The 11,197-nt window shown below is 39.8% G+C and overlaps 1 long non-coding RNA gene across 1 annotated transcript; it reads left to right on the top strand.

Moving 5' to 3' along the window:
* The first annotated feature begins 5,763 nt into the window (after positions 1-5,763).
* On the top strand, positions 5,764-6,551 carry LOC130087764 (uncharacterized). Its single transcript, XR_008807387.1, has 2 exons — positions 5,764-6,334; positions 6,376-6,551. It is a non-coding gene; the product is annotated as an uncharacterized LOC130087764 (long non-coding RNA).
* Positions 6,552-11,197: the final 4,646 nt, after the last annotated feature.

The raw sequence follows: 11,197 nt of genomic DNA, 5'->3' as shown, positions 1-11,197 counted from the left end.
CAACATATCTCCTCTCCGATGGAAAAGCTTGGAATTCTATACACCTGGCTCCGTCTTCATTCTGTGTTACCACTTCTGGAACACCACCGTTAGCAGAAGACTCCTTTAGGCCTTTTCAAGCACCTCAAACATCACAAATGCCAATCTCTCCTCCTGGTGCTTCACGTCCTCGTAGAGTGTGTCGTGCCCCAGTGTGGTTTAAGGACTACAGTACATAGAAGTATTCAGTAACTTAGAAAAGGGGAAAGATACAAGGTATTGAATATTGAACGTAGTCTAGAAAATGTATTGGAGATATGCATGATGTTAAATTTTGTTTTATGGAAAAAAAAAGTGAAAGAAATAAGAATTAGAGAGAAGAAAAGTGTTCGTTCTTTTCCATAGATTGGAAGCAGGTTAAACATTTGAGTTATTTAATTGCATACTTTTCAGTAAAACGAATTCAGTGAAATAGTCAATTGAAATATATGCAGTGATATAATGTTATGCATGTTGACATTTAGAACAGTTTTCTTGAGTTCTGTGCTTTATTGTTTTGTTTAATGCAAATCTTGTTCTTTAACAAAAAGGGAATATGTGGTATATTGAAATACATGTGTGAACACTAGGTGTCACTAAGGTACCAGTTGCCTAGTTGAACAGAATGGTCACGAAGAAGTGTTAGAAAGGAAGTTGATAATAAAGAGCAGAAAGACAACGTCGAATTCTCTCTCGAGTGATTATTGTGAACGATACAACAGTTACGTACTCACTACACACTGTTGTGTGTAATGATTTATGCCATATATTGCCCTGTGTCCTTCAGTGCAATGGCTATTCTGGTTACTACGCAGTACGTATTCACAGTTGTTGCGCGATGCAACTGACACTGTGTTTATGTACACACTGCACACTATATGAATTTGCTGTTGTATATTGCCCTGTATCCTTCAGTGGAATGGCTATTCTGATTACTACGCAGTACGTATTCACAGTTGTCGTGCGATGCAAATGACGCTGTACACACTGCACACTGTTATGTGTAATGATTTATGCCTTATATATTGCCCTGTATCCTTCAGTGCAATGGCTATTCTAGTTACTACGCAGTACGTATTCACAGTTGTTGCGCGATGCAACTGACACTGTGTTTATGTACACACTGCACACTGTATGAATTTGCTGTTGTATATTGCCCTGTATCCTTCAGTGGAATGGCTATTCTGATTACTACGCAGTACGTATTCACAGTTGTCGTGCGATGCAAATGACGCTGTACACACTGCACACTGTTATGTGTAATGATTTATGCCTTATATATTGCCCTGTGTCATTCAGTGCAAATGGCTATTCTGATTACTACGTATTCACAGTTCGTGCGCGATGCATCTGACGCTGTGTTACGTACACACCGCACTCTGTTATGTGTAATGTTTTATGCCATTATATATTGCCCTGTGTCATTCAGTGCAAATGGCTATCCTGATTACTACGCAGTGCGTATTTATAGTTGTCGTGCGATGCAACTAACGTTGTGTTTGTGCACACTACACACTGATATGTGTTATGATTTATGCCTTATATATTGCCCTGTGTCATTCAGTGCAAATGGCTATTCTGATCACTACGTATTCATAGTTGTCGTGCGATGCAACTGACGCTGTGTTTGTGCACACCGCACTCTGTTATGTGTAATGATTTATGCCATTATATATTGCCCTGTGTCATTCAGTGCAAATGGCTATCCTGATTACTACGCAGTGCGTATTCATAGTTGTCGTGCGATGCAACTGACGCTGTGTTTGTGCACACTACACACTGATATGTGTTATGATCTATGCCGTCATATTTTGCCCTATCCTTCAGTGCAAATGGCTATTCTGATCACTACGTATTCACAATTGTTGTACGATGCAACTGACGCTGTGTACACACAACGCACTGATATGTGTAACTATTACGCCGCTATATATTGCCCTGTATCCTTCAGTGCAACTGGCTACTCTTTTACTGTGTAGTCACAGTTGTTGCGCGATGCCACAGACGCTGTGTTATGTACATTGATATGTGTCTATGATTTATGCCGTTATATGTTGCCCTGTATCCTCAGTGCAGCCGGCTATTCCGATTAACTACGTATTTACAGTCGATTTCGCTATGCCTCTGACGCTGTGTTTTTTGTACACAAAAATGTAACTATGCTTGTGCATAGTCTCAGTCGTCGCTACGGCGACTTGCATTGCATCTGTGTAGATATTGAAGCGTTATGCTGCCCTTCAATGTAATGGACCATTGTGTACGCATATTCATGCAGTTTCGGTCGCTTCAGCAACTTGAGCTGCATTATACACACAGATGTTTAAAATGTGCACACTGATGTGTTATGCTGTTATGTTGCCCTCTATCATTCAGTGCAACAACCAGCTATCCTATCTAACTGCATATTCAGTTTGTCGCTACAGCGACTACACTGCACTTATGTACGTATAAGGACGCGTGTTGCTATTTTGTTGCTCTGTTTCTTTCAGTGCAAAACTAGCTATCTTAATCTACTGTGCATACTCACAGTTTCTGAATGTATGTACGTTAGGGGTGGAACGGTACACAGAAGTCACGGTTCGGTTCATACCTCGGTTCAAACATCACGGTTCGGTACGATTTCGGTACAATGGAGGGAAAAGCAAAACAAAAATGCAGAAGGCATTGTATTTTTTAAATAAGTTTTATTAATAAAGGCATAGAACCAGTTTATTTGTAGTGCACTGACAATAGTTTTATATAATTCGTTTATTAATTAAATTAATAAAAAGACAAAAATACCTTGCGATATGTTTGGTAATTGTACCTGAATTAATTTAAAATTAATTTGCTATATTTCAGATCAATATATTTGTTTTCCTTAATTTTAGTTAACATTATTAATTAACAATTTAACATTATTCTCATCTGAATTATAAATAATTGATTTCTGTATAAAATAAAACTACCATTTAAAAACGCATTCGATTTTCTTTTTTAATCAATGTAGAATGTGTAAGATTAGTGCTCCGAGGACAAGAAATGAAAACCAATGCGATATGATGAATGTCCAAAAGATGGGACCCACAGACTGTTTTGAAATGGAGTTGGATAAATATGTTTTGCTTTTAAAACTTTTGTGTGTGTGTGTGTGTGTGAGAGAGAGATTTTGGTTGGGTGACAGTTGTAGGTTACAGTTTGACAAGAGTTTACAGTGTGACAAAAGCACAATGTTGTGTTTTATTGCGAGTGTACACAAATATAAGTAAACACTTTGCAGGTTTAATGATCTATATGAACAAAATGACGGAGTATGTTTTTTATGTTTCCACTGTTCGATCGCGGCCGCGCCTCTCTCTCTCACACACACACACACACACACACACACACACACACACACACACACACACACACACAACACACACTCCAGCATTGCAATCTTGACATCGCAGCCTGTTCATTATGCGGTCACACCAAACACGAATAGAGCGTCAAATTCGCGTCTAGTTCGACGCTAGTCCAAAGCGAATAGGACGCGCGTATAAAGCCAACGTTTGAAGTGAACGCGCGTCAGAGCTAAGCCGATGGTACAGATTATGTGTCCCTAAAGAACCCGCGTATCTAACGGTAGTTCCGCATTACATTAATTAATTTTCACGCGAGTTTTATTTATTTTTATACCGTGTATTCTCCGTGTAAATTCGTGCACCGAACCGTGACGCCCGTACCGTTTCGGTTCGGTACGAATACATGTACCGTTTCACCCCTAATGTACGTACACGGATGTGCAATTTACCATGTGTTATGCTGTAATGCTGCCCCGTTTCCGTGCAGCTAGCCATCCTGATCGAACTGTACATCTCAGTTTCTGTCTCTACGCAGTTCTGTCGCTACGGCGACTTATGCTGCGTTATGTACATGCATGGATGCGCTACAGCGACCGATGCTGTTACGTACATGTGCTATGCTGTTATGTTGCCCCGTTTCCTTCAGTACAACTGGCTATTCTGTGCTAACTCGTCTACTCACAGTTGTAGCTACGGCTATGTGTTTGTTGTTTACTGAGGTGCTATGCTATTATGGGGCTATTATCTACTGCGTATATTCATCAGAGCCCAGGTGGTTGCAATTCCAGCATTTTGCCCGGATGAGGTCAGTGTTTCAGAGTCTCAGAAGTACGCTTGTGCCCCATGCGTGCCCTGCGTGCTTATGTGAACAGAACTAGCCAGTTTCGAACTTCAGAGCAGCTCTTCGTCTGCTACGCGGGTGCTAAGAAGCGGCGCGCTGTCGAAACGGAGGCTATCTCACTGGATACTGGAGGCTGTGCACTGGCTGGCTTACGCTTCACGGGAAGCCGTTTCCCTATAGGAGTGCACGCCCACTCCACTAGGAGTTTGGCGTCATCATGGGCGTGGGCGAAAGGCATGTCTATTCAAGACATTTGTTTCGCGGCAGGTTGGTCGTCTCGTAATACCTTCGCGAGATTCTATAACTTGGATATCCCTTCATTCGCACCACATGTCTGTCAGTGCAGGGAGAGAAAGCTGAGCTGTCGTTGGACTAGGCTAGACTGCCCCGATGGCGCGCGCTCTAGCCACGGTTCGACTAGTCGTCAGACAGTGCGAGTTATTATTAGCATAGCTATCATGTTCACTATATTGTGCCCTTTGTTATGTCCGCATTCATAGCCGGCAGTATTTTCCTAAGCACCAATCACTTGCTGCAATCTCCCTCCATTCAGTTCAGCGTGCTTAGCTTGATGGGAGGGGCCTTCGTTGGTGCAGATGCCGAGTTGGCTCTGTGCCAATAGATGTTTCAACCAGGTCCAGTGTCTGTTCCTGAGAGCTGGGCGGGGTTTCTCCCACGCGGCGGGGGTTTTATTGTTCCCCATACGTAATGTCGAGAGACCGACTCGATAAGGGAACGTCTCTGGTTACTCACGTAACCGTAGTTCCCTGAGAGGAGGGAACGAGACATTACGTAACCTGCCGTGTGGGAGGGACTCTCAGTCTCCTTACTCTCGTTCAGCTAAGATTCTGAGGTTTTTGGCGCCTGCCGTCACCTATATTGAGCAGTGTCAGCCAATCAGGTGATGGCGGGACCGCCATTGGCTATTTGCAAGCAAAAGAGTTATTCCATCAGACTTCATGATTCAAGGAAAATGGATTTCCCCATACGTAATGTCTCGTTCCCTCCTCTCAGGGAACTACGGTTACGTGAGTAACCAGAGACGTTATGTAGAGAGGTTTAGATAAAGGGGGTTGAGTGATTAATTATCAGTATCTAACCTGACGAAAATGTATTTATTCAATGTTGTCCACATTATATTGCATCTGCAGCAGCATTGTGAACTTTTGCAAAGATACGTTTAGCCATTAACTTTTAAATGCATTATTATATTCAAATTCCAAACACATGAGGAGAGTCTCCGCATGAAAGACCCATGACTGGCAGATGAACGTGCGACAACAATTATCTCCGAAATGGTAAGAAGTTATATTAGATTGAATGGAGGATTTTAACTGTGACGAGATGATTGACAGGGCAGTTTACGGTGATATGATTCACGCGACAGATCTGTCCGTTAAAGATGACGAAGTAGTATGTCCCAAAGCTTGCCTACTCTTTTGCTACACACTCAAAAGTATGTACTTTTTCTTCACAAAAAGAGTACATACTTTTAGGGCGTAGTATAAGTAGGCGAATTGGGACGCAGCGAATGGCTTTTCTACAAGCTGATTGACGTCTTTCTGCGGTTAAAACGAGTAGTATGAAGCTGCAGACTCGGAGACCTGCATCTACAGTCCCCCTGCACCTAGAGTCCCGCATTCTCAGACCCCTCGTTTTTAGAGACAGCGCCTCCTATCAAATTGTATCGGATAAACATGTGAAGAACTTAAGCCAAAACGTGCGTATAGGCTATCTTCAATTTTATTTAGCGAATCGTAGTAGCCTGATTTATTTTTTAATAAAACTAATTTAGCTCATCGATACAACATATGAATAGTCCATTTAATATTTGTAAAGATAGTTTGTAACAAGATTTGAGCCGTTAATGTATGGTTTTTCGCCCTCTTCCCCCCGACAATATTTTGATAGTTAACGTTAGCCTTTAACCTTGGACTTTTTGTAGATATGTCATAAATGCTGCAGTGATTTTCACTGCCCATTTTGTGCCCCCATATATTTCAAACCCACAAAGTTGTCCAAAGTTCAAAAACATCTCACTTCAACAGAGCAGTGCAACATGAAGGTAACATTTGCAAACATCTTTTTTCTTTTTTTTCTTTCTTTCTTTTTGAAACATCATAAGACATGTGCTATCGGGCCTACTGTTGTAGGCTATTCCAGGGTAGGCTACACCATACATCGATGGAGTCGCCCCTGCCGAACCCAGCAACATATCATTTTATGATTATGCAAAGCGACTTATAAATTAGTTTTTTTAATGCAATTGAAGACGAAAAGTAAAGTCACGAACACAGTTTTTTCTTCCTTTTTTCTTTACAGCAAGATGATGTTTAGGTGATCATTAAATAAAGTACAGAATTGTTTATTATTGGTGTTTTGTCTATTCTGATTTATTTTGCTTCGCATTCAAAATATCAAAAAAACAGATTTTGTAATGTTAGCATGGTAATGCTAATTAGACCATTATAGGTTGAACTGAAAGAAAAATTGGAATTTGAATAAAAAAAATATAAAAAAAAAACATTGTAGCAATATAATATCACATACTATTTTTTAGAAGATAGTTCAATCTGTAATTGTATCCCTTCCATCGCAATGAGTTGTTTTTTTTGGCACATGCATTAAGCAGGGAACGCAAATATTTATTGGATCATTTATTTGGAGACCGTAATATTGCAGGGAACGCAAATATTTATTGGATCATTTATTTGGAGACCGTAATATTGCATCCTATTGTTTTTAATTGCATTTGGATAAGCGTGCGCTGTACTCTGTGTGCGGGTGTTATACGATCTTTCGAACAGCAGGAGGCGCTGTGTTCGAAAAACGAGGGGTCTGAGAATGCGGGACTCTCGGTGGGGGACTGTAGATGCAGGCTCCGAGTCTGCAGCTTCATAATATTGGAGTAAACACTGATTGAGCAATTACATGAGACACGGATTTTGGTAAGCTGGACTGTATCTTTCAACATATTTTCTAATGTCCATGTATGTTTATTTTGTTCTGTAACATAGTAAAGAGGAAGGGATGATCTGTTCACTCGGCAGTATCTCGCGCGCCATATTAAACGGTAGGCTATTTTTGTTTGAAATTTGTCTTAAAATGTATACAGAATTTGAAAGCTGAGACTTTGTTTCTTATCAAAAGTAACAAAGCACAAAGCTTATTGCAATTTTTTGGACAAACCTTTATGATGTAACCTGAAAAGTGACCAGTCTCTTCATAAATAAATAAATTCATGCTTGTCCTGTAATTTTGTGAATAAAAATGGAAATGTGAACAAAAACAAAGCCTATTAAAAGGCTTAGGCTATTATCCTTAAAAAAATATTATTATTTTTTAAATGACTGGTACGTAGGCTAATAATAGATTATGGTGTAATTTTTATGACCCAACCTCTGAGCTGTAGCTATATGCGAGTCTAGTTCCAGCGAAAGAGTGAACTCTAGCCCGACACATAACGTATTGACGAACTTGGAAGTGCAAAGGACAGAGCAAAACAAAACACAGGTCACAAATTACAAGTCTAAAACGAGAATTTTTAAAGAGAAATGTCAGAGGAGCTTGAGTTTGTTACCCAGCCCTATTTGTTTGACCGCAAGCGTCTATTCTCACCTATAGGTCATACGCCGGAACTTGACTCTCTTGAACGCGCGGACGGACGTTATCGGAAGCTAGTGATTAAAGTTATATAAATGGATATCTTTCTTACAAAAACGCATCAGCTTCAGAAGGCCTAACCCCCTGGAGCAGTATGGATTACTTTTATGATGGATGGATGCCCTTTTTTGGGCTTCAAAAAACAAGACACCATTCACTCCCGTTATAAAGCTGACATAGATGAAAGAAGAAAGATACACCTATAGGATGGCTTCAGGGTGAGTAAATTATAGGATGTTTAACAGAGCCCCATGCTTACAATGCGTTGGTCAAAGAAACATTTGCATTTGCACTTGCATACTTGCGTAATGTATTTTTCTGGCCTTCTGCTACACTGCTGCAGGGGCCCCTTATAACCCCAGAGGGCTGTGTTAAAGGAACACTCCGACTTTTTGGGACTTTAGCCTATTCACCTTATCCCCCAGAGTTAGATAAGTCCATACATACCTTTTTCATCTCCGTGCGTGCTGTAACTCTATCTGACGCACCCACCGCTAGCCTAGCTTAGCACAAAGACTGGATGTAAATGGTTGCAGCTAGCATACTAATCCAAATAAGTGACAAAATAGCGCAAACATTTTCCTATTTACATGTTGTGATTTGTTTAGTCACAGAGTGTACAAAAAACGAAGTCACATGAGACACAGACATATTTTAACCGTATAAATACTGGGAACTATATTCTCTGAAGGCGAAGCACTGCTACTTGGGCGGAGTGATAACCGCAGCACCCGAGACGCGCTCTCTGCTCCTCACCACGGCGCGTCTCAGGTGCTGCGGTTATCACTCCGCCCAAGTAGCAGTGCTTCGCCTTCAGAGAATATAGTTCCCAGTATTTATACGGTTAAAATATGTCTGTCTCATGTGACTTCGTTTTTTGTACACTCTGTGACTATACAAATCACAACAGGTAAATAGGAAAATGTTTGCGTTATTTTGTCACTTATTTGGATTAGTATGCTAGCTGCAACCATTTACATCCAGTCTTTGTGCTAAGCTAGGCTAGCGGTGGGTGCGTCAAACAGACTTATAGCACGCACGGAGATGAAAAAGGTATGTATGGACTTTTCTAACTCTGGGGGATAAGGTGAATAGGCTAAAGTCCCAAAAAGTCGGAGTGTTCCTTTAAAACGCAGGCCAAAACAGAGGCTCACATACACGTTTTATGTGTAACTCGAGATGTAAGACAGAGATCAGAGTGAAATGCTCTGATTGCCATTGCTGATGTCGAGACTTTTGAACTGTCTTAGGGTCAGTCAGGCTTGTCACTAAGTAATAGTTATAAGACCAGGGCTGATCTGGGATCTGCATCCCACTTTTGTTTTGACTGGTCTCAGAGAGTGATTAAACAAGTTTAAGGGGCTTCGACCCCTGCAGTCATGCCCTAATAGGCATTTGCTGGACTCTGTAAACAGCGACGGGAAGCTCATCATTAGGGATATCAGCGTTTAGGAGCTCGTCTTGAAGGCTGTGGCTCCATAATTGATTTTAGTGCCTACAAAATCCATACAAATATGCCATTACGTTATACTGGACTGTCGTATAGATAATGTTTGAAATGAGGGTTCAGATTACCGCTTGTGTTGGACAGCACACAGAAGAACTAGTGTTATTTTGAGGAACTTATTTTTTACCCTGATGAACCATGAAATTGAAGCACTGTTTTAATCAAATATTAAATATTTATATTCTTTCCTCATGTGATTGTTTGAGAAACTTAAGAACCACTTACGCGCCACTAGGGGGAGACAGATCCTATAAGATGAAGCACATATCAGACAAAAAACTCCACATAAAACCAGGAGATGGCTTTCTGGCATATTTTTAGAGACCTTTGGAATATAATCTACATAGGAATACATGGTCTGAAGTTTTTATTTAAAGTTACTAGCCTGGTAAAAAAAAAAAAAATCCCTTTGATCTTGGAAATAAGTAGGCCTACTGATATATGCTAAACTAAACTACTAAACTAATGTGAAATACTGTTATATTTTGGGTAAGAACAATCTTGTCAAATTGCGAGTTTGGGTGCCAATATATATTTTCAGCAGTCATTTACTCCAGTCAGAAATCATTCTAATGAGCTGATTTGCTTATTGAAACATTTCTTATTATTATTATCAATGTTAAAAGCAGTTGTGCGTCTTAAAATTTTGGTGGAAAACATGATAGGCCGAGATTTTTTTCAGGATTATTTAAATAGAATATAAAATATTAATAAAAAGTTCAAAACAACAGCGTTTATTGGAAATACAAATATTTTGTAAAAGCATAAATGTCTTTAGGACTGTCGCTTTTTATTTAATGCGTCCTTGCTATAAAAGTATTAATTTCCCAAAAAGAATAAAACTTCCCTCAAATTTAAAAACAAAAAAACAAATTAAATCATTTTAATCATTTCAAATCTTTGAACTGTAGTGTGTATATATAGTCTACACTTTTTTATCATAAAAAAAGACCCCAGGAATTTCACATCTGTGTCCTCTGGAGTTTAGAAAGAAGTATCCCAACCTCCCAAGTATCCTATCAAAATCTCCCGAGACCAAATTTTGAGCTGTGCAAATCAAATTAAATGTATAGGCCTAGTTCTGTATACTTACTATGTCAACAACTGTCTCTTGTTTTTTAATTTCTAAGAAATTTAAAGACAAACATCTGAAACTAAGAAACCTCAATGAAACTCCAATATGCCTCATGTGGAAGAGCATCACAAAGCAATAACAGAGCAATAACATTTTCCTCTGGCTTGGTGCCTCTGATGCTAGTAGACCAAAATAATCCTTGACAGGAACGGGACATGCGCCATGAGCGATGTTTAGCATTCACTTTCCTCTGAAACAATTAGATTCCTCTACAATATTTAGTTACTCCTCACGTGCAGGTATCTAGGGCATAGAGAGACCGGATTACAGTACGCAGACCAATTTGCATGTAATGAGTCATATTTTGATAACTGGTCATGTCAGAAGACTTTACTTTAAATTTGATGATGTGTCGCAGTGAGTTGTGTTTTATTGTTTGTGTTGATGTGATTCGTCCAGCCAGCTGCACAAGCTGATAGTTTACACACGCCGCTTTAAAGTCACCATGAAATCATTCTTCTTCTTTTTTTGGAGGGGAGTGGGTGGAATATTGAAGTATTTATTACAAACGATTTATCTGTGCACATTATTATTTTCTTTAATCAATCAATCAATTAATTATCTTTTATCAAAACAACTTCCCCTTCCCTATTGCAACAACATCACTTCTCTTCTCTGGTGATGTGTTTATAGCGTGAGGGCGGGACAACCTGTCAATCACATTACATCACAGCAGTAGCAAACCAATCAATTCCCAATGGACCGAA

The sequence above is a fragment of the Rhinichthys klamathensis genome, unplaced genomic scaffold, assembly GCF_029890125.1.
Source record: "Rhinichthys klamathensis goyatoka isolate OS25496 unplaced genomic scaffold, OSU_Roscu_1.1 h1tg000111l_1, whole genome shotgun sequence".
In the NCBI taxonomy this organism is placed as follows: domain Eukaryota; kingdom Metazoa; phylum Chordata; class Actinopteri; order Cypriniformes; family Leuciscidae; genus Rhinichthys; species Rhinichthys klamathensis.
This window is presented reverse-complemented; position numbering and strand designations above follow the sequence as displayed.